This window comes from Schistocerca americana, chromosome 2 (genome assembly GCF_021461395.2).
Source record: "Schistocerca americana isolate TAMUIC-IGC-003095 chromosome 2, iqSchAmer2.1, whole genome shotgun sequence".
Lineage (NCBI taxonomy): Eukaryota > Metazoa > Arthropoda > Insecta > Orthoptera > Acrididae > Schistocerca > Schistocerca americana.
In genome coordinates, this window is record NC_060120.1 from 858551311 (window position 1) to 858572658 (window position 21348).

The following is a 21348-nucleotide window of genomic DNA, read 5'->3' on the forward strand; positions in this document are numbered from 1 at the left end:
TCGAAAATATATGGGTGCCATTATTCTCACAGAGATAGATATGGTAAAGGCAGATGATAAAGTCAATGATAATAATTTTGGAGGAGATGTGACTGGAACTAGAGGAGGTTCAGCCACAAAAATAGTAGTAGACAGAGTGGTGATGACTAATTGTATAGTAAAGATTCAGGTCCATAGATCATTGAGGTTCGATCAGCTAATCCATGGAAAACTCCACGTGTGATGTGGTATTGACAACTACTGTCGGCAGTCGATATAGGAGCTGCAGAGGGGATAAACCAAAGTACACAGCAGATAAATATGTGAAATTTTGTAGATGTGAGACAACCCTTGCTAAAATTGAACCAAGAGAATGTAATGGCAGTAGTGGATGAAGTGCTGGCAAGAGATATGAATGGAGTTGTTTTATCATGTGTTCTGGACACAGGGAGTCAGATGCCAGTATGAAGCATGTCTGTATTTCAGAGGCATGAAGAGTTAGGTTGGTTCAAATGGTTCAAATGGCTCTGAGCACTATGGGACTTAATATCTTAGATCATCAGTCCCCTAGAACTTAGAACTACTTAAACCTAACTAACCTAAGGACATCACACACATCCATGCCCGAGGCAGGATTCGAACCTGCGACCGTAGCAGTCCCGCGGTTCCGGACTGAAGCGCCTAGAACCGCACGGCCACCGCGGGCGGCTGAAGAGTTAGGTCCTTGACATATTTTACCTTTGCGAGGAACAAAGGCGAAAAGACAATCACTGGACAAAGTGTTGAGATGATTAATTCCATTGTCAGGATCATAGGTATTCTATGAAATTTGTTGTTCTGCCAAGACAGGTGGCTGAAGCAATTTTAGGAATGGGCTTTTTCTGTCAATGCATTGAACTTGGATTGTAGTGAAGTAAGTCTGGTGAATAATGAATATACAGTTAAGTTGTCATTTGATTAATGTGCAGTTAGGTGAAATAATTCAAACCATTATCTGAAGTTTCTCACCAGACCCTTGTCTCTTGATCCTAAGTTTGTTAGAAATGAGAATGGTGCTCATGCAATTCCATAGGAGTAAATGAAGCTATTAAGTAATGTGTTGCAAAGGCATTCATCTGTGTTTTCAGAGCATCCAGGTTCTATTAGAGATTTTTCTTATCACATTAAAATCAAGAAGCATAGTAAACTCTTTGTCAAACCTTAACCTGTACAATTAGTTCATAAAGAAAGAGTAGAGGCACAAATTGTAAAGATATTATAGCAGGGGGTCATAGAACTTGCTGTCATTTTATATAATAATTCATTGGTGGTTGTTCCAAAAAATGTACAGTTTCTTCACAAATAAATACTGTTTCTCTTCCTGCACTGATAAGGGCTTAACATTAGATGAACTTTTACGTAAATTTCATGGAGACATTGACCTGTCACTGACTTGCCAGAAAATTACTGGAACAATGAATACATCCATCGTGTAGGAAAATATGGAGCATTTTTTGCGTTATTGCTCTTGTTAACAGTTCCATTTAACTACCTTTTGCAATTAACGTGAGTTCAGCTGTTTTTATTAGATGTTTTAAAAGCATTTTTCTACCGATTTAATGAAGTTTGTGAAGATGTCCTAATCACTGAGAACAGTAGGGGAAGACATTATCGGGTGTAAGATAGATTTCAAAGTGTATTTGAAGGTTTTGGAGTGACTGTAGATTTGGAGAACTCAGATCTCAACATGAGGCAAGTCTTCTTGGAACTATTGTTTTTGCATTAGGAATTCAACCTGATCCAGGCAATATTGAAGACATCCACATATTTCCTGTTCTTTCATCCAAAATGTAAATTTGTCCATATTTTACTTTTCAGATTCTTATGAACGCTCTATGAATTCAAATATGACGGTTACACCATGCCTTTGTCCGTTGACAGGTAAGAATAGTCCATGTTATTGGGATGCTCAGGCACAAACTGAATTTGATGGTGTGTTACATCGTGACTGAGTAAGGAATTTGGCAATGGCGACGTCTACAAAAATCCGATGCCTTGGATTCACTGTTATCGATCGTCCTCCACACACTCCCACTTCGTCCCACCTGATTTTCATCCTTTTCCAAATCTTAAAGAACACTTTCGAGGACTTCACTTTGTTGGTGAAGAAGAAGCGCTGCAACCAGAGATAAGGCTGTGGCTCCATCAACGAAGTCAAGTAACCTACAATGACATATAAACAAATTGTCACTCATTGGGAGAAATGTGCTGCAGCCTTGGTAAGTTGAGCAATAATTATGTAGACATGAAGAATAAAGATGTAGAATGTTAATATCGTCTTCTTCGGTTAAGAAGTTGTAGGGGTCATCACACAAAAAAGGTCGAAGACATTACTTCCCAGCAGACAGTTGTTTTTTTGTGCTAATTGATTTTTTGTCTGTTACTTATTTTGAGTAACTATTTATAATATTGATAATGTTATGAGATACCACTCCTATATTCTTTGTTGTATCATTCTCAAGCCTATAATCGGTTCATGATAACTGCAGTAAAGTTTTCAACTCCATTTTTTACTGTTGTGCATATTTCATATTACAGAGTTGACATGATGACCGTCACTGGAAGATATAATGACGGCGCTTATTGTGAGAGACCACACTCAAGACTTTGCCAGTCTGCACAGACTGTCTGACGGCCACTCTGTGAGAGTCTGTTCAACTTGGCAGTATGAATGGGTCAAGTAAAGTGATTACTAGAGATTTTGAAAAAAAGCGTATTTACTCCATCAGCAGTACAACTGTGTATTTATTCTTTACCGATTATTATTGTAGCAGCTATCTTCGCAGAAGCAAAACAGTGGACAACAATGGATCAAAAATACATATTCGTCGACACAATTAAATGCAGAACGTACATAACTGTCACGAGAATCGGTCTAAAAATAATCAATCTAAATGTGTTGTACATTATTACGAGTATAGTAATTTATAGTTGGTGAGAGCTTCACAGTTAATATATGTAATAACTTGAGCTATTATGCAGAAGTTCTCGCCAAGCATACATTACTATAATTGTGCTAATCTCCAGCACGTTTAGATGGATTATGTTCAGACAGATTCTTATGACAGTTATGTATGTTCTACATCTGATTGTGTGATATTTGACGAAAATGTATTTTTGATTCATTGATGTATATTGTTGGTTGTTATAAGCAAAACTGTTAGAGTACATATATACAGTCGTACAGCTGATGTCGCAAATATGCTGTTTTCAAAATACTTAACAGCTGTAAACAACTGAGAAACGTTTTAATTACTGGAGAGTTATGGAAAATTAGGAGAAGAATGCGAAGAACTGATTCAAAATGTCCTGGAGAATGGTACTCATCCAGGACTGATGCTGGAAACACTATAGATACACGATGAGGTAATAGATGCTTAAAGGTCAACTCCGTTGCCAGTGAAGTGTCACATGATGAGGAGAGCTAAACCCAGCCTCATCTAGAGATTACAGATGAAGAAAAATATCACGTGAGATTGATCTTCACAACCATAGATCCTGCTCTTCAGCGCCACGATCAGTGGTTTATTCATCATCCACAATAATAATCCCTTCCGCCCACCAAACTGTTAATTTTAAAAAATCCGCAACTAGAGCTGAGGCCATCTCTTATTACAAACACCCTCATAGATCCCATCTACTTTTGAATGCCTGTGCTTCTTACTTAAGTAACTGTGTGTCTGCTTCCCATATAGTACCCATTGATATTACTGTAATTGTGTTCACTTTCAGGAGAACAATTTTCAAATTTTCACTTCACGCACAGACACGCATACACACACACACACTCACACACAGACACACATACACACACACACACTCACACACACACACACACACTCACACACACACATACATATATATACAATTTTCATTCCATTTTATTTATTCCATTCTATTTATGTTGATACTTAGACCATGAAAAAGATGTGTTTGTTTCTTCAGTTGTGTTTATTTTGATGCCGACAAACCTCATCCTTAGAATGTAAGAGAAATATGATACCTTTACCAGTATGTGTACAGATATTACTTTCATTTTCATGGTTACTTAATAGGCAGGTTGGACATTCTGATCTCCTCTTCCATACTGGGGAACTGTATAATGCTATACTTACGCCTGCTTCGAAGACTGTAATTATGAGAGTATTCATAACCACTGTAAGTTATGTAACTCTATGTACCCCACTAATGACTGGGGATTCAAGAAAATCATGTGTGGGCTGTCTTCTACTAGTCATCTTGCAAAACAAATTTCCAACATTCACTTAAAATGAATGTCAGACAAATGAAAGTCGAAATATTTCACTTCATTTATCAGTACTAGAATTTTAAGTCGCTGATGACGTGTACTGATCTTGTCTTCTAAGGCAATCTCTAAAGAAGTCACATCTTTGGCTGCATAGCGAAAACATACCTGTGCAGAGGCAGGACTGCTTCTGAACACTCAGGTGACTGGGTGGTTCAGATTAGAGATAACTTGATCATGCCAGTGACAGTCGAGGACACTCTTCTTCTGGTGGCCACTGGGCCTAGTTGTATGCTTCTCATCGTAGACACAACCTGCTGGTTTCGTGGTTCTGTTCGTTAAGATCGAACACCTTTGTTTGTGATGCCTCCCATCCCTCTAACCTGCTGACAACATGTCTGCTAATCCGTTTTGGCCTAATATTCTCTCTCTCTCCATCCGAACGGGCCTCGGAAAGCCTAATGTTGCCGACCGACCGCCTTGTCGCCCTCAACCGATAGGTGTCACTAGATGCAGATATGGTCAGCACACCGCTCTCCCGGCTGTTGCCAGGGTATAGTATTCTACTTTTACGATTTTCAGCTCTGAATGTACTTTCTTTGTGACCACGATTAAATCGTGAAAGGTAACGCTGTAAGGACTACATAAAAAATGATTGAGAATGTAGTAAAATTTACTAACAACGTTTATTTTTTACAAGAAAAACAGACATAAATTATAGTTATTGATTGAATACAGTAAGAAACTAAGAGTTGGGTTAAGAGAAGAATGGACAAGGATCCTGGGTGGCAGAAGTGAGTCAAGTACTCTGGTCCTAAAAATGTGGATAACGCAATCTGAATTGATCTGATGCTGAGCAGACTTTGATTGATAACCTACAGAAGTCTATATACGTGCAGTTGAGAGCAACTGGCGATTGAGATCTGTACCCCCTGACAAGGCCGGGGCAGCAGTACGTTACCCTGTTTGCTTTCTTCACCGATGTAACTTGCAGCTGGCGAGATGTGTGCGGTGGATACGAGGCGTAAGGTGGCATCTGTGAATCGATCGCAGCCACGAAAGAAATGCAAAATCTCATGGCCTAGCGATCAGGCAGACAGATCGCAATTTACTCTCTACCAGAACCGTGACATCAGGGTATATTTCAGTGTGTGACACACCTGTTCACTGGTCCTACCAAGGACCATTTTGGCTCACTTATATGCAGAGTGCACAAGGATACCAAACGTGAAGACTGGTAAACCCTCGGCAAATGTGTGGTCCGAGACATTTGAAGTCACACTGTCAGTACAATAAGAACTTCACCACAGGCTCTCCAGTCCAACTACTTGCAAGTGAAGTCACTCTCAGGACAGGTCCCAACCACCAACCACACATGCCAGAGCTTCGAACAGAAGATTACTTTCAGACCGAAGTCCAGAAGACGAGTGCCTCCCACCTCCCCAGGTAGAAAAAAAACCGTTTTCCCGCAAAGTGCACGAACGACACCTCCTTCACCCCGTATTGAGCCAATTACAGGGCTTTAGAGGAGCTAAATCTCCCCCCCCCCCCCTAGACGACAGAACAAACTCATGTCGAACCAGTCCAAGAGTTCAGAAGCCTAAGTTCCTGGAAAAAAAAGAAACCGACGATAACTGTCTTTTTTAAGTTGTTTCGGAGGGAGAAGATGTTTTTCCCCAAAGTTGCGTCGCTTCCCGCAGCAACAAGTGAACAGATACAATCTTAAAGATCTTTATGTAAATCGCCTGTGCCTTGGAGTATGTTAGTCCTAACTATGAGGTGTAATCAAGATTCTATCTCTAAACGTTTCTCAGTCGCTGGAGTTTCTTATATAACCGAGGTGGCCGATGGAAGTGAGTCACAGGCCTATTTTCAGTATCGGCGAACACGAAAACTTGTGAACTTTTATTACGCGTGGTTCTCCACACAATGCCAGGTTTACGACTCCATTGTGTAGATGCGTCCCTCCAGTCCGTCGCCCCCAGCCCAGCGTGCAGCTGTCGCCAATGCGGGTATTGTGGTATTGTCCTGCTTGAATCCTGTCTCGACTAGGGGCTTATCTGTCTGCCCTGTACGGCTGTGGTCCTGTCTGACAAGATTTAGTGAGGGATGGGCTCGCCACCAATTGCTTTCAACTTCCAACAAGCCATTTCTACGAACTAAGAACCAGAAAATTATATCATGCTTTTCACGCCCTACCAGGCTCGATCAAAATCTGCGCAGGCCATTAACTTTCTAGAGTCTCGCTCAACTTGCATAAGGTTGTAACAAAATCTTTAATAATTCTCCATACACGAAAAATAGGTGAGAGCGTAACTTGTCCTCTCTCAGTCATTCCAATCGAGACTTCCTTCCATGTACAGAGATTAATACCAAACGAGGTGGCGCAGTGGTTAGCACACTGGATTCGCACTAGGAAAGACGACGATTCAAACCTGCTTGTGGCCATTTTTCCCTAAACCGCTCCAGGCAAATACTGGGATGGTTCCTTTGAAAGGGCACGGCCGATTTCCTTACACGTCCTTGACACAGTCCGGCTTGTGCTTCGTCTCTAATGAGCTCGTAGGCGACAGGACGTTACATCCCATTTTCATTCCTTCCAAGGATCAGAATCGGTATTTTGCTCGGTCATCTGTGGGTCCTGTGGTGCATCGGCCGCTCACCCGGTAGTCCTGCAACACCTATCACACCTGTCATATGCGTGTGGCCTAACGTGGAAGGTGTTACATCAGCAGACGACAGAACTTGAATTCCGCACCTTCACAAGATCAGCATCAGACAGCGCAAACGCCGCTAGAGATCGCCGGGTCGCCAGAAGTGTTCGGAAATAGTACCTCTAGTATCTCTACGCCATAGTAATCCAGTCAACTGTCGAGCTCTGAGACGCGCCGACTGCAGCTGCAGTTCTTCAGTTATGATGTCTTTCGATATCTTCGCTACGTACAACGCCCTTCCGTACCAACCAGCCGCCAGTGTTTGGCATCATCAGTACTTGTCCTCCGCATTGGGAACGACCAGAACTTTGACATCACCCGTCAACCTTTGTACATTGTTCTTCTACCAAATGAACCTTAGACTATATCTTGATCTGCGTCCAAGTGAACATTAGTCTTTACTGTGTTATCATTAGGGCCTTCAGCTAAGTTAGGACTTGTGCAAATTTGGTGCTAATGACAAACCTTCTTATTATTAGTGATTAACTATTCTCGAAAGGAGTTTTTTGCTTTATTTACTATTAAATAACTACATTGTTTACCCGGGCTGCTTTTTCACTACGCGTCAAATGGCACAAGACGTATCATCTCATGGTTCACATTAAGTTTCCGTTTATTTAATATCACGCCGATTTGAGACTATATGGTAGAGGTAGCCATTTACCTTACCCTTGGGAGCCGCAGACGTATGGAACTGTTTCGCATATAGCAGGATATTTGAGAGACTAATAGTTAATATCAATGAAGAAACAATACATTAAAAATAAAATTACAGAGCTATTTCATTACACAGCAAGAAACTGGAAGTTCAATTTGTGACGCGCATTTACGATTATTTACTTCTGTTTTGAGTTCTTTGAAACCCGGCTGATAATTGGTGAGTCAGGTTCGCAAAAGTTCATTTAGATGTTCATCAGTAGTACAGATATACATCTTGAGTAGATAAATTTGAATGTTGAGTGCAGTAATTCAAACACATAAGTGTGTGATAAGAAACCGATCTTTCGGCACACTCTCTTATCAGAGGATATTTTTCTTCCGGGGCGTTGTTGTAAGATTCAGTATTTGAACAACGGTTACATTTTAGAACCTTTGCCCCTTGTCCTCTTGCATTTCCAGTAACTCCAACACTACAAGTGTTGAATCTTTAGTAATTGGCGGTGAAACGGGAGAACCTCCTCTACAACATTAACAAGGAAATGTTTTTCCAGAAAAGAAATGAAGGTTTAAGTGTTCTCAGCTCACTAAATTTGACATTTATTTTTCTGAAAGATCAGAAATTCTACTTGAATAATATTTTATGGATCTGATCTAAAGGAAGGCTTTCAGTAGTTTCTCTCAAGCGTATAAAATATGCAAATGTTTTAGTCTCGAGGATTTTCCTTAAGAGTAGTAATTTTTAATGAAATCTGATCATAGACTGCACTTAATCAGAAGTAAGTTTCTCTCTTCCTTGTAACGGTGTGTTTAGTGTTTGTAAATGCTGAATATCTTCAGTAAAAAAAAAAAAAAAAAGCCGTGTCTATCAGCCTCTGTGGCTCATTAAGTTAAGGGAAATTGCTTGGTTGCATCCAGTAATTGGAAAAATCTGCCTAGAATATTACTTACTGATAGCCTAAACACTAAACAGTACCAACACGTATCATCACGAAGGTCGTCGTAGGTGATTTATTCTATGAAGGACTTGATATGTCGGTTTGTTTTAGCATTTGGGTTAAGGTAGCTCACAATCTCTGTCACAACCTGCATAACATGTGAACACTGAAAACTATCAGCATTTTAGAGCCGTACGAGACCACGGTATACACCTCTCATAGACGGTGCAACATCATTAGCAGTACTGATAATTTTTCTAATAGACACGGTATATTTCGCTAAAACACCATACAGGGATTCTTTAATATCACAGCGTCGAGGTTTGTCCTTCATTGTTACAAGGTCTAGAGCTCTTCCACCACCGGCTAGTCATTTGATACACATCTTACAAAAAGGTCAGGTTGCAGTTTATCCTGGACATCTGTAGACTCGTCGAATGCCAGACTCTTTGCTGAGCAGTCGTTTATTGTTGTCGGTATATCTTTGAACAGCTGTTTACTGTCTAGTAGACGGTGTCAAATCGCTCATGGAGAGCATTGGTTTTTTGCAGTATGAGTTTTTATGTTTACGTACTTACCCCACCACGACGGCAATATTATTTAAATCGTTAGCGAATATTCATCGTTATCCCCGTTAGTCTACCACGATAGCAGTTATACTCCTGTATTTCACCGGCAGACCTACATATTATGAGCGAGCATTTGAAAATCGCACATTGAATAAAACAGCTGATCGTGTGAAGTAAATGACCAATCCTAATACAGCCAAACTGGAAACTGGAATTATCTATTAACAAATTCGTATCTGTGGCTTGCGGTACGGAAAAATCTATTGATATCTGTGTGGTATTCGGAGAGCATCACTAAAGTCTGCATTATCACAAGAGTCTTGTGTGCAGTGTATGTATGGCAAAATCACGGTTCTGAAAAAAGGGTAGTTCTGTATAATCTTGAGTTTTAGATCTCCTAGGTAGATAGAATATTAATACAAGGTATAGCTTTTTCAGTGTCCCTGGAGGAAATAATGTTGCGGCTTAAGTCTCAGCATCGCACTGGAATCCTCTTAAAGGGATTGTGTTCCCTCTCCATTTAAATAATCCGCAGGAATAATCACCTTAATATATTTCGCGCTACAAAGAGGCCATAAGAGGCAAATGCCACATAGACACGCTTCGTACAGCTCATAGCGACTGTTAATAAAGCTGCTGTCCAGTTTTCCTACACTGCTGGTATCGATTAGTTATGCAATGCAGCTGTTATCTATTTCCGCCCATAAGTGGTCAACTGACTTTAGTTTCACATCTCCATAATGTATGAACCGCAATCGGTGAGCAATAGGATGGCCTAAAATGACTGCCGCTTTTAATCACCCACTTACGGCACTTCTACTCACATCTACAGCTAAATATCAGAAATTACCAGTCTTCCGACTACTAGACAGGAGTCTGCAATCATTTTACAGAAATATTGTTCAATTGACACAAACTGGTTGGCAAGGCAAAGTTAAATTGTTCCCAGATCAGATACTCGTAAGTAGACAATACCATAAAATGGGTTCAAATGGCTCGTAAGTAGACAATACTATAAAATGGGTTCAAATGGCTCTGAGCACTATGGGACTTAACATCTGAGGGCATCAGTCCCCTAGAACTTAGAACTACTTAAACCTAACTAACCTAAGGACATCATACACATCCATGCCCGAGGCAGGATTCGAGCCTGCGACCGTAACGGTCGCACGGTTCCAGACTGAAGCGCCTAGAACCATTCGGTGACACAGGCCGGCTCACATAAAATGGGACCGTGGATTATCTGGTTTTCTAACTTGCACGTTACGGTCAGTTTGTGGTCAAGTAATCATCTTTCAGACGTTTTAGATCTATTATTCGTTCTGGAAACGATAAATTGATGGTAGCTTTGGTGTTATGTTAGCTAAGGTTTGCTATTCCTTGTTTAAGCATAGATTTTTCAGAATTTCATGTGCTGAATTCAGTGAAATTTCATTATTCTGTAAGAAATTTATTCTGGTATGATAAAATATTGTGCAAGTTCATATAAAATTCGGCTTGAAACTGTTTCTACGGGACGATTTTGCCAAATGGAGGCAAAGTACAGGAACAGTCACTAAGAGGATAACGAGCGAAAACGGTTGTCTGAACGTGTGGTCGGAAATGCAGGGTGACTGTGCTACAGTGTATTTATTAATTCATTGTGTCTGTACAGTAAAAACCAGTAAATGAAACTCTGTGATGACATCACCATCGGACAAGATGCTCGGAGGGGCCCCCATGGGCCTTCAAGTATAAGCGAGCACGATGCAGCAGCACTGGTGCTCACATTAAAACGTTGCATCCTGCAACCTAATGGCGCCATGGGCAGCATGAATCGAGAACATTTCTGATTGACGTCTTTTCACACTGCGCTTTTGGGTTAATGAATTAATCCGTTGTGGTGGCGCATGCCCTTGAAAAGTTATAGTGCTCAAAGATCGAGGCTTCTTTCTTCTTCTCTTTTGTTTTAAACACTGGCTTGATGCAACATACCAGTTATTCCTCTCCTGTGCCTACCCTTTCATCTCAGAGTAGCACTTGCAACCAGCGTCCTCAGTGATTTGTTGGCTATATTCCAATAGCTTTCTCTGAAATTGTTACCCTACACAGTGTAGTCCATTTGTCGTGACCGGGCCAAATATCTCACGAAATAAGCGTCAAACGAAAAAGCTGCAAAGAACGAAACTTGTCTAGCTTGAAGGGGGAAACCAGATGGAGCTATGGTTGGTCCGCTAGATGGCGCTGCCTTAGGTCAAACGGATATCAACTGCGAATTTTTAATAGGAACCCCCATTTTTTATTACATATTCGTGTAGCACGTAAAGAAATATGAATGTTTTAGTTGGACCACTTTTTTCGCTTTGTGATAGATGGCGCTGTAATAGTCACAAACATATGGCTCACAATTTTAGACGAACAGTTGGTAACAGGCAGGGTTTTTAAATTAAAATACAAAACGTAGGTAGGTTTGAACATTTTATTTCGGATGTTAAAATGTGATACATGGACCTTTGTGAACTTATCATTTCTGAGAACGCGTGCTGTTACAGCGTGATTACCTGTAAATACCACATTAATGCAATAAATTCTCAAAATGACGTCCGTTAACCTCAATGCATTTGGTAATACGGGTAACGACATTCCTCTCAACAGCGAGTAGTTCGCCTTCCGTAAAGTTCGCACATGCACTGACAATGCGCTGACGCATGTTGTCAGGCGTTGTCGGTGGATCACGATAGCAAATATCCTTCCACCTTCCCCACAGAAAGAAATCCGGGGACGTCAGATCCGGTGAACGTACAGGCCATGGTATGGTGCTTCGACGACCAATCCACCTGTCATGAAATATGCTATTCAATACCGCTTCAACAGCACGCGAGCTATGTGCCGGACCTCCTTCATGCTGGAAGTACATCGCCATTCTGTCATGCAGGAAACATCTTGTAGTAACATCGGTAGAACATTACCTAGAAAGTCAGCATACACTGTCATCGATAAAATGGGGGCCAATTATCCTTCCTCCCATAATGCCGCACCATACATTAACCCGCCAAGGTCGCTGATGTTCCACTTGTCGCAGCCATCGTGGATTTTCCGTTGCCCAATAGTGCATATTATGCCGGCTTACGTTACCGCTGTTGGTGAATGACGCTTCGTCGCTAAATAGAACGCGTGCAAAAAATCTGTCATCGTCCCGTAATGTCTCTTGTGCCCAGTGGCAGAACTGTACACAGCGTTCAAAGTCGTCGCTATGCAATTCCTGGTGCATAGAAGTATGGTACGGGTGCAATCAATGTTGATGTAGCATTCTCAACACCGAGATTTTTTGAGATTCCCGATTTTCGCGCAATTTGTCTGCTACTGATGTGCGAATTAGCCGCGACAGCAGCTAAATTACCTACTTGGGCATCACCATTTGTTGCAGGTCGTGGTTGACGTTTCACATGTGGCTGAACACTTCCTGTTTCCATAAGTAACGTAACTATCCAGCGAACGGTCCGGACACTTGGATGATGTCGTCCAGGATACCGAGCACCATACATAGCACACGCCCGTTGGGCAATTTGATCACAATAGCCATACATCAACACGATATCGACCTTTTCCGCAATTGGTTAACGGACTATTTTAACACAGGTAATGTATCACGAAGCAAATACCGTCCGCATTGGCGGAATATTACGTGATACCCCGTACTTATACGTTTGTGACTATTACAGCGCTATGTACCGCAAAGCGCAAAAAGTGGGCCAACTAAAAGATTCATATTTCTTTACGTACTACACGAATATGTAATAAAAATGGGGGTTCCTATTTTTTAAAAACGCAGTTGATATTCGTTTCACCTATGGCAGCGCCATCTAGCGGACCAACCATAGCGCCATCTGGTTTTCCTCTTGAAGCTAGACGAGTTTCGTTCTTTGTAGATTTTTCGTTTGATGCTTATTTCGTGAGATATTTGGCCCGGTCACTATCAATGGACCACCCTGTATAGCTCCCTGAAGTACCGTGGTCGTTTCCTTTGACGCTTTAACACTTGTCCTGTTATACTGTCCCTTATTCTTGTCAATTTTTCCACACGTTTTCTCTTCACAGATTCTGCGGAAAACCGTCCTCATTTATTATCAGTCGACCTAATTTTCAACATCGATTCTGTCCTTTCCCGTTTTTCACACAGCTATTCATTGTCCATGTTATGTAGTCCTTCGAACATATTTTTCTTCTTACGGGCAGAAACGCCGCATTAGCCTGTATAGTCTGCTTTTTATGTCATCATTGCTTTGTCCGTTATGTGTTACTTCGTTTCCAAGTTATCAGAATTCCTTCGCCTACTTCGTGGTTCTCAACTTTCATGATACGTTTATCGCTAATATCATTTCTGCTGCTCCTCATTACTTTCGCCGTTCTTCGGTTTACACCCAATCCGAATTCTGTGATCATTGCACTGTTCACTCCAATTCACAGGTTATGTAACTCTCCTTTCACTTTCATTAATAATAACAGTGTCATCTGTGAATCTTACCATTCATGCACGTTCATCCGGAGCTTTTATCCAACTCCTGAAACTTTCCATCAGTTCCGCATTTGCTTCTTCGATATACAGACTGAACGGTATGTGCGAAAAGGTACATTCATGTCCGTGCACGACAGTGCACGTATCAGTAAGTTCAAAATAGCCAAACGCGAAAACGTTATTTTTCAGATGGTCATATCTCAGGTTCTATTAATCACAGAGATAAGGAGTCAAGTGTTTTGGATAGCACTTGACCTAGCGACCATTTGTATTTCTGTCCGAAGAATGTTGCCGTTATCCAGAAGTTCAAAATTATCACACTTAAGCACGTAAAATGTGCACGTTGTATTGGGTCTGAGGAGTAAAAATAATTTTAACTGACGTAGTATTCTGCGTTTACCAAACTATTTTCTAGCTAGCCTCTTTTTCTCCAATAAAACTTTACGACGCGCTGTGCCTGTATAACCGACATTTCACACCTACAAACATACGCAGGACGGCAGTGGCAAAAAATGGGCTAAAATGAGTATTAACATGCGTGAAAATAACTTAAAATGTCGAAAATTTTATGAAACTGGAAATACTCCAAGTTCAGTTAAATGTTTCTAACAGCATTTCTACTCTTTTAAGACACAAATCGCTAGCCGGGCGTTTTCGATGAATGGCAATTTATGAGAGGAGCATTCAGAAAAAATATAAAGCAAACGGTTTACTATTAGCTTCATAATTTGCTTACTGATTTGTTCTTGATGTGTTTCAAAGTACACACATCAGAAAAGGTTTTGAATCACCTCGGTTCCGAGAGTTCCGGAACCTGTACAGGAAATTGGAATAGTGATCAACATAAAAATCATTTCCGCCCTTTTTATTGCTCACGAAAACCACACATTGTATGTTGTACCACCATACAGCGAGACAGTCAGAGATGGCAGTCCAGATTTCTGTACACACTGGTACCCTTAATATCCAGAACCACGTCTTCTTGCATTGATGCATGCCTGTATTCGTCGTGGCAATCTACCCACAAGTTCATCAATGCACTGTTGGTCCAGATTGTCCCACTCCCCAACGGCGATTCGGCGTAGATCCCTCAAAGTGGCTGGCGGGTCACGTCGTCCGTAAACAACTATTTTCAATCTTTCCCGGGCGTGTACGATAGGGTTCTTGTTGGGAGAACATGCTGGTCACTCTAGTCGAGCGATGTCTTTATCCTGAAGGAAGTCTTTCGCAAGATGTGCACGATGGGGGCGCGAATTGTCGCCCATGAAGACGAATGTCTCGCCAATACGCTGCGGATATTATTGCACTATCGCTGACGGTCGAAGGACGGCATTCACGTATCGTACAGCCGTTACGGCGCCTTCAATGACTACCAGCGGCGTACGTCGGCCCCATATAATGCCAGCCCAAAACAGCAGGGAACCTCCATCTCGATGCACTCGCTGAACAGTGTGTCTAAGGCGTTCAACTTGACAGGGTTGCCTCCAAACACGTCTCCGACGATTGTCTGATTGAAGGCATATGCCACACTCATCGGTGAAGAGAAGGTGATGCGAATCCTAAGTGGTCCATTCGGCATGTTCTGGGCCCATCTCTACCGCACTGCATGGTGTCGTGGTTGCAAAGATGGACCTCGCCATGGACGTCGGGAGAGAAGTTGCGCATCATGCAGCCTACTGCGCACAGTTTGAGTCTTTACACGACGTCCTGCAGCTGCACGGAAACCATTATTCAACATGGTGGCTTTGCTGTCAGATTTCCTCCGAGCCGAAATCCGTAGGTAGCGATCATCCACTGCAGTAGTAGCCCTTGGGCGGCCTGAGCCTGACATGTCATCGACAGTTCCTTTGTATCTCCTCCATGTCCGAGCAACATCGCTTTGGTTCACTCCGAGACGCCTCGGTACTTCCCTCGTTGAGAGACCTTCCTGGCACAACACTGCGGATATGATCGAACCGCGGTATTGACCGTCTAGGCATGGTTGAACTACAAACAACACGAACCGCGTACCTCCTTATTGGTGGAATGACTGGAACTGATCGACTGTCGGACCCCCTCCGTCTAATGCATGGTTGTTTACACCATTGGGCTGGTTTAGTGATATTTCTGAACTGTAAAAGGGGCTTTGTCTGTGATACAATATCCACAGTCAACTTCTATGTTAAGAATTTCTGGGAACCGTGGTGATGCAAAACATTTTTTGATTTGTGTTTGTACACTGAAGAGCCCAAGAAACGGGTATACCTGCCTAAGACCGTGTAGGGGCCCTGCGGGCACGCATAAGTGCGGAAACACGGCGTGGCGTGGACTCGACTAATGTTAGAAGTAGTGCTCGAGGGAACTGACACAATTAATCTTGCAGGGAAGTCTTAATCCGTAAGAGTGCGATAGGGTGGAGACCTCTTCGGAACAGCGCGTTGCAAGGCATCCCAAATATGCTCAATAATTTTCATGTCTGGGGAGTTAGGTGGCCAGCGGAAGTGCTTAAACTCAGAAGAGTGTTCCTCGAGCCCCTCTGTAAGAATTCTGGACGTGTGGGGTTGTCCTGCTTGAATTTCCCAAGTCTGTCGAAATGCACAATGGACATGAATCGATGCAAGTAATCAGACAGGATGCTTGCATACGTGTCACCTGTCAGAGTCGTATCTAGACGTATCAGGGGTCGCGTATCACTCCAGCTGCACACGCCCTACACCGTTACAGAGCCTGCACCAGCTTGAACACTCCCCCGCTGACATGCAGGGTTGCAGTTCTGTCACGTTGAACGATTCTTTTCAGTCGTCATTGGTCCCGTCCTTCCAGGGTCTTTTTCCGAATGCATTGATGTCGGAGATTTGATGTTTTACCGGATTCCTGGTATTCAAGGTACAGTCGTGAAAATGGCCATAAGGGAAAATCCCCACTTCATTGCTACCTCGGAGAGCTGTCCCATCGCTCGTGCGCCGTTCAAACCTACTTAAATTTTGATAACCTGCCATTGTAGCAGCATTAACCAATCTAACAACTGCGTCATACACTTGTTGTCTTATACAAGCGTTGCCGACCGCAGCGCCGTATTCTGCCTGTTTACATATCTGTATATTTGAATACGCGTGCCTGTACCAGTTTCTTTGGCGCTTAAGTGTATATGTGTCGATGTATATAAATAAACTGTGAAAACATTACTGGTCTACATAATTCTATTTACATAAGCAGGCTGTCTCAGGGAAGAGAACAAACACAGTGGGAAAAATGTACTTCAGTGTTCATTCTGCCTGCCTCACCAAAAATTTTAACTGGCAGACACATTCGTACATATTTGTGCTGAAAGAGAGTAGCAGGCAGACAGTGATGGTGGAAGAGAGAGGAGGGGGGGGGGGGGGGGCAAGCGGAGGCAGTGATACTGGGAGAGAGAAAGTGGCAGTGAAAGAGAGGCTTGGATGAAGACAATGGCAGTGGGAGTCAAAAAGAGAGGAAACAGTCGAAATGAAAAATTCAGATGTGAGCATAGGCTTCCGCGGCCTTTGTCACTGTCAATAAAATTCTTCTGGGCTATTAACCGCATTGTCAAAATATAAAATTGTCCGACATTTCGGCCATTGTTGAAAATTGCCTTCCTCAGGGCTTCTGTGTTGAGATGACGCCAGATGTTTGGAAACCATACGTTGTAGGACCCTCTCAGACTGGCGAACTTTAGCAGATAGGTTTAGGGTATGTTCCTTTTCGGACCGAAATTTTAAACACGTATCGGGGCCCTCAGGATTTCTGAGTTGACGGGGTATGGTGGAGGCAATGACAGTGGTTTGTACTGTAAATCGGAGGGAAAGGAGACTGTAGGAGAGAGACATATAGGCAGTGGCAGTGAGAGAAGGGCGCTGAACATGAAGGCTTTAACTACAGTGAGAGATTGTGTAAAAGAATTTAGAGTATTCTGTATTAACACAGCGCGAATATGTTTGCATGCCAAAATTTTTGGCGAGGAATGCGGTATGAGGATTGAGACAGCTTGTTCAACACTTTTCTGTCAGTCTCCGAAAATGGAACGAAGTGGCCTGCTCCAGCGCGAGCATTCTTCCGCTGGTTCTCTTCTTTTCTTGCTACAGCATGGTGTCCCGCTTTTGTAAATCGAATTCTGTAGGTAAGTAAAGTTTTGATAATTTATTTTTATACTTAGATACATTTAGATACCTTGACACATATCAATAACAAACAAGTCCGTGCAGTATAAAACTAACACAAAACAGTTTATTACACTACCGTCTGCTACTGCTATACTCTAACCTCAAAGCTGGCGGCAGTTCATATAGTGAAATTATTTTTATTCAAGCAGTTATAGTATAAAGAAGCAGAGCAGTGTTACCCTCTGAGAGGAATTTTGTTATGTTGACCGTGTTGTACCTAACGGAGGTGGCTTATCGGAAGTGAAAGTCAGAATGACGTAAATATTTAAACAATAACAAACAATATTTTACCTATCTACACTGTTAATTAGGCAAGAGAATGATTGACATTCTTGTTCAAGAAAATAGGTATGAGTAACTTTAACGGACATACACAACCTATACTTTGCCACACGCGAGTGCAATGAACTCTGGCACCTGAATACAGTATGTTCAGGTTAAGGTTGGAGCTAACAGATCAGAACAAGCTATTTGCATAAATATAACCTTATAACACTTCACACTATTACTTTCAGGGCTTATTCAAACTGAATGGTCTTTATAACAATACTATTAATATTCACTATAGAATCATAAATTGGACATAGGTTCAGTATTACTTTTCAAACATTTTCCTAGCTGACATAAAATTGTAAATGTAGTTCACTGAAAAATTACGAACTGGTCACAAGTTAAGTCTCTCTCAGCTAAATACTTTTCTATTTAGAATGAAAGTTAAATAGAGTTCACTAACAGGTTACTTCTCACTGTCTTTTGACTAAAGAAATTATTGTTTTCATAGATAGTGGTCTTTCTATTAATTTTTATTTATCGTGAATATAAAGGATAACTTGTGGTTCCTATCACACTGTTAATATGCACTTTCAATGCACAAAAGAAACAAGTGCTTAGCAAGCATGAGTATATAGCTTTCCACAATTGCAGTTTTAAACTTTTACTACAGTGAGACACAAAATTGACATATTTTTAAGATACTGACTCACCTTTTGCGATTTACAACGGGCAGCAATGTGATAATTTACTAAGCAAAACTTCATAAGCCTCAGTTTTAAGAACTTTTAATTTTGAGGTTGGCAACAACATATTAATAAGCAGATTTAATAGAAAAATTATTTTCAGCTAGTATCATTTACTTTAGTTCACTCTCTTGCCACATTAACTTTAACTTTCTTTTTACTATGTTCTAGAGGCATTAATAAGTTAAAACACTAGGCTTTAATGTTCTTTCAATAAGGATACTCGGTAATCACTTTAGTTCAAACGGAGAGGAACCTGAGAGCTGTTACGATAAGGAAAAAAATCGAGGTAGGTACATAATTCAGTTATAAATTACCTTATATTTGAGCACGCTAACACATCCAATAAGCTGATTTTTCACTGTACATTACTATAGTGTTCCATTACAGTGATTGCACAATGTGGTGGGGATTACATGTTGGTAGGTGGATTTGCAGATAGAATTGATGGACTCTGTCATTTCTTGGTGGCGATGATAGATACCAGAATAGTTTCAGGTCTTTATCCATCCATCCGAGGGATTGGAAAGCGTCAGGGAAAGGCTCTCTCGCAACCAGTACAATAGGCAACTTTTACATGAGCAGTTGACAGTTTGGTAGCTCGTCCCTGACTGAGTCTTGGTTCCACCTTTTCTACCGCAATTTGTGCACGCTACACAGTTCCGTTCCCGAAGGGAACCACAACACCTGTTACATACAAAATAACTAAGTGAGGATCAGCAATTACATAACAACAGCCAAACATACTAACTAAAACAGAACATTTGCACATATTGGTATTTCTACAAAAAATTATTTAAACAAAATTATTCAGTCTCAAAGATAACCAAAGAGAGTATGTGAAAAAGACAAAACTTATCATTTGCCCATTACTTCATTACAGTATCGAATTAATCGTACACTAATTAAAGAAGTTCAACGATGGGATGTTGAACAAAGCAGAAAGCTAAATGAATCAACAAAAGGTATGTAGTGTCTAAGCTATGGTGTTACAAGTTTTCTTTACATTTTTTCTGAAGACTTTACTCATCGACTGCAATACATCACTTGTATATAACCCTTCTTTCCTTACAGCGTACACCTATTTCCGAAGAATATCGAACATCTTGCACTATTTTAAAGTTTTGAATGTTTCTCCTTGCTGAAAAAATCCTATAACCATCTTTCTTAAGGCTTGCATACCCTTGATAGGAGCGAGAGGTTGATGGACATGTCGCGACAGGGTACAGAATTGCTCGCCGAGCTCACTCAACAATATCGGCGCTCCTATCTTGTCTCAAGATTTGTCTGCTGTTCGATAGAGTAAGTGGGGTCCGTCGTCGAATACGGAGATCCGATTTGCCGTGTTATCGGTGGCTGCAGAAACAGTGCACATACGACAGTTGAAGAAGAAACTTTTAATAGCCAAGATTACATTCAATATTATTTATTCCCGATGACCGGTTTCAAAAGTTAAGACTGTCATCTAATCTTTAGAAAACTTGTTGTTGTACGCCCTGTTTCAATATGAGTGTAGTACACACGCCATAGTTGATAGTGTGTACTCAATACAGGTTTGTTAAAAATAAAAACAGGTTTACGAAGCTGTGTAGAATGTGCTGCACACTATCGACTATAGCATGTGAAATACAGTGATAACAGAACAGTGCGTATAACAGAAGATCAGAAGATGGAAGTCTTAACTGTTGAAACCGAGCATCAGGAATGAACAGTACTGCATGCGGTCTTGGCTATTAAATGTTTCCTCAGAACAAATATTGTTCGCTCATTCCAATTTCTAATTATGAGAAACCTCAGATAGTTGAAGATTTCTTGCTTCACCTGAATACTTTGCGTCTTCGGAGTCGGCACGTAGCTCATTTTGGCAGCCTTGACTGTGGATGTCGTGGTGCTAGTATTTACTTACAACCAAGGATGGGTGTGAAATGGAAACCTTGTGCATACGCAGAGCCGGTTCAAGAATCTTTTTTCACTCAAGCGACTTATCATGTGGCACCCTCCCCATCCCTCCATTTCCCTCGTACACTTTCACAGGAGTCTATTTTCGCTACTAATTGTGACTGTATACAAATCCGTCATCCGGGCGCCTACGGTGCCCCTGTCAGCTTGGCATCCCAAGCGGTCGCTACTAATTGTGGTATGTCCTGCATAGAAATCTCACAGTTGTGCCACCTGTGGCTCCCATCTCAACTAGGCTTACGTCGCGTGTGTCTTAAGCTGGTCTCTGCATACAACAGTTGAATAATCGTTTCCCTCTGTCTTGATAGTCTTCGGAGTCAGCACACTTTTTATTTCTGCTGCCTTGATTGCGGATTGGACTGTGCGTGGTTCGCGCTCGTACCATCTCTTATTTTACATCCTGTTTTTTCGAGTTGTCCCCTCGTTATGTTATTTTCGATTTCTGTTGTCACCGAGTTGCTGCTTTGTGTGTCCGTCAGCCGCAGCAGCAGCACCTATCGATACACCCCTCACGTATTATTTTTGCTGCACTGCTACACTACTGGCCATTAAAATTGCTACACCAAGAAGAAATGC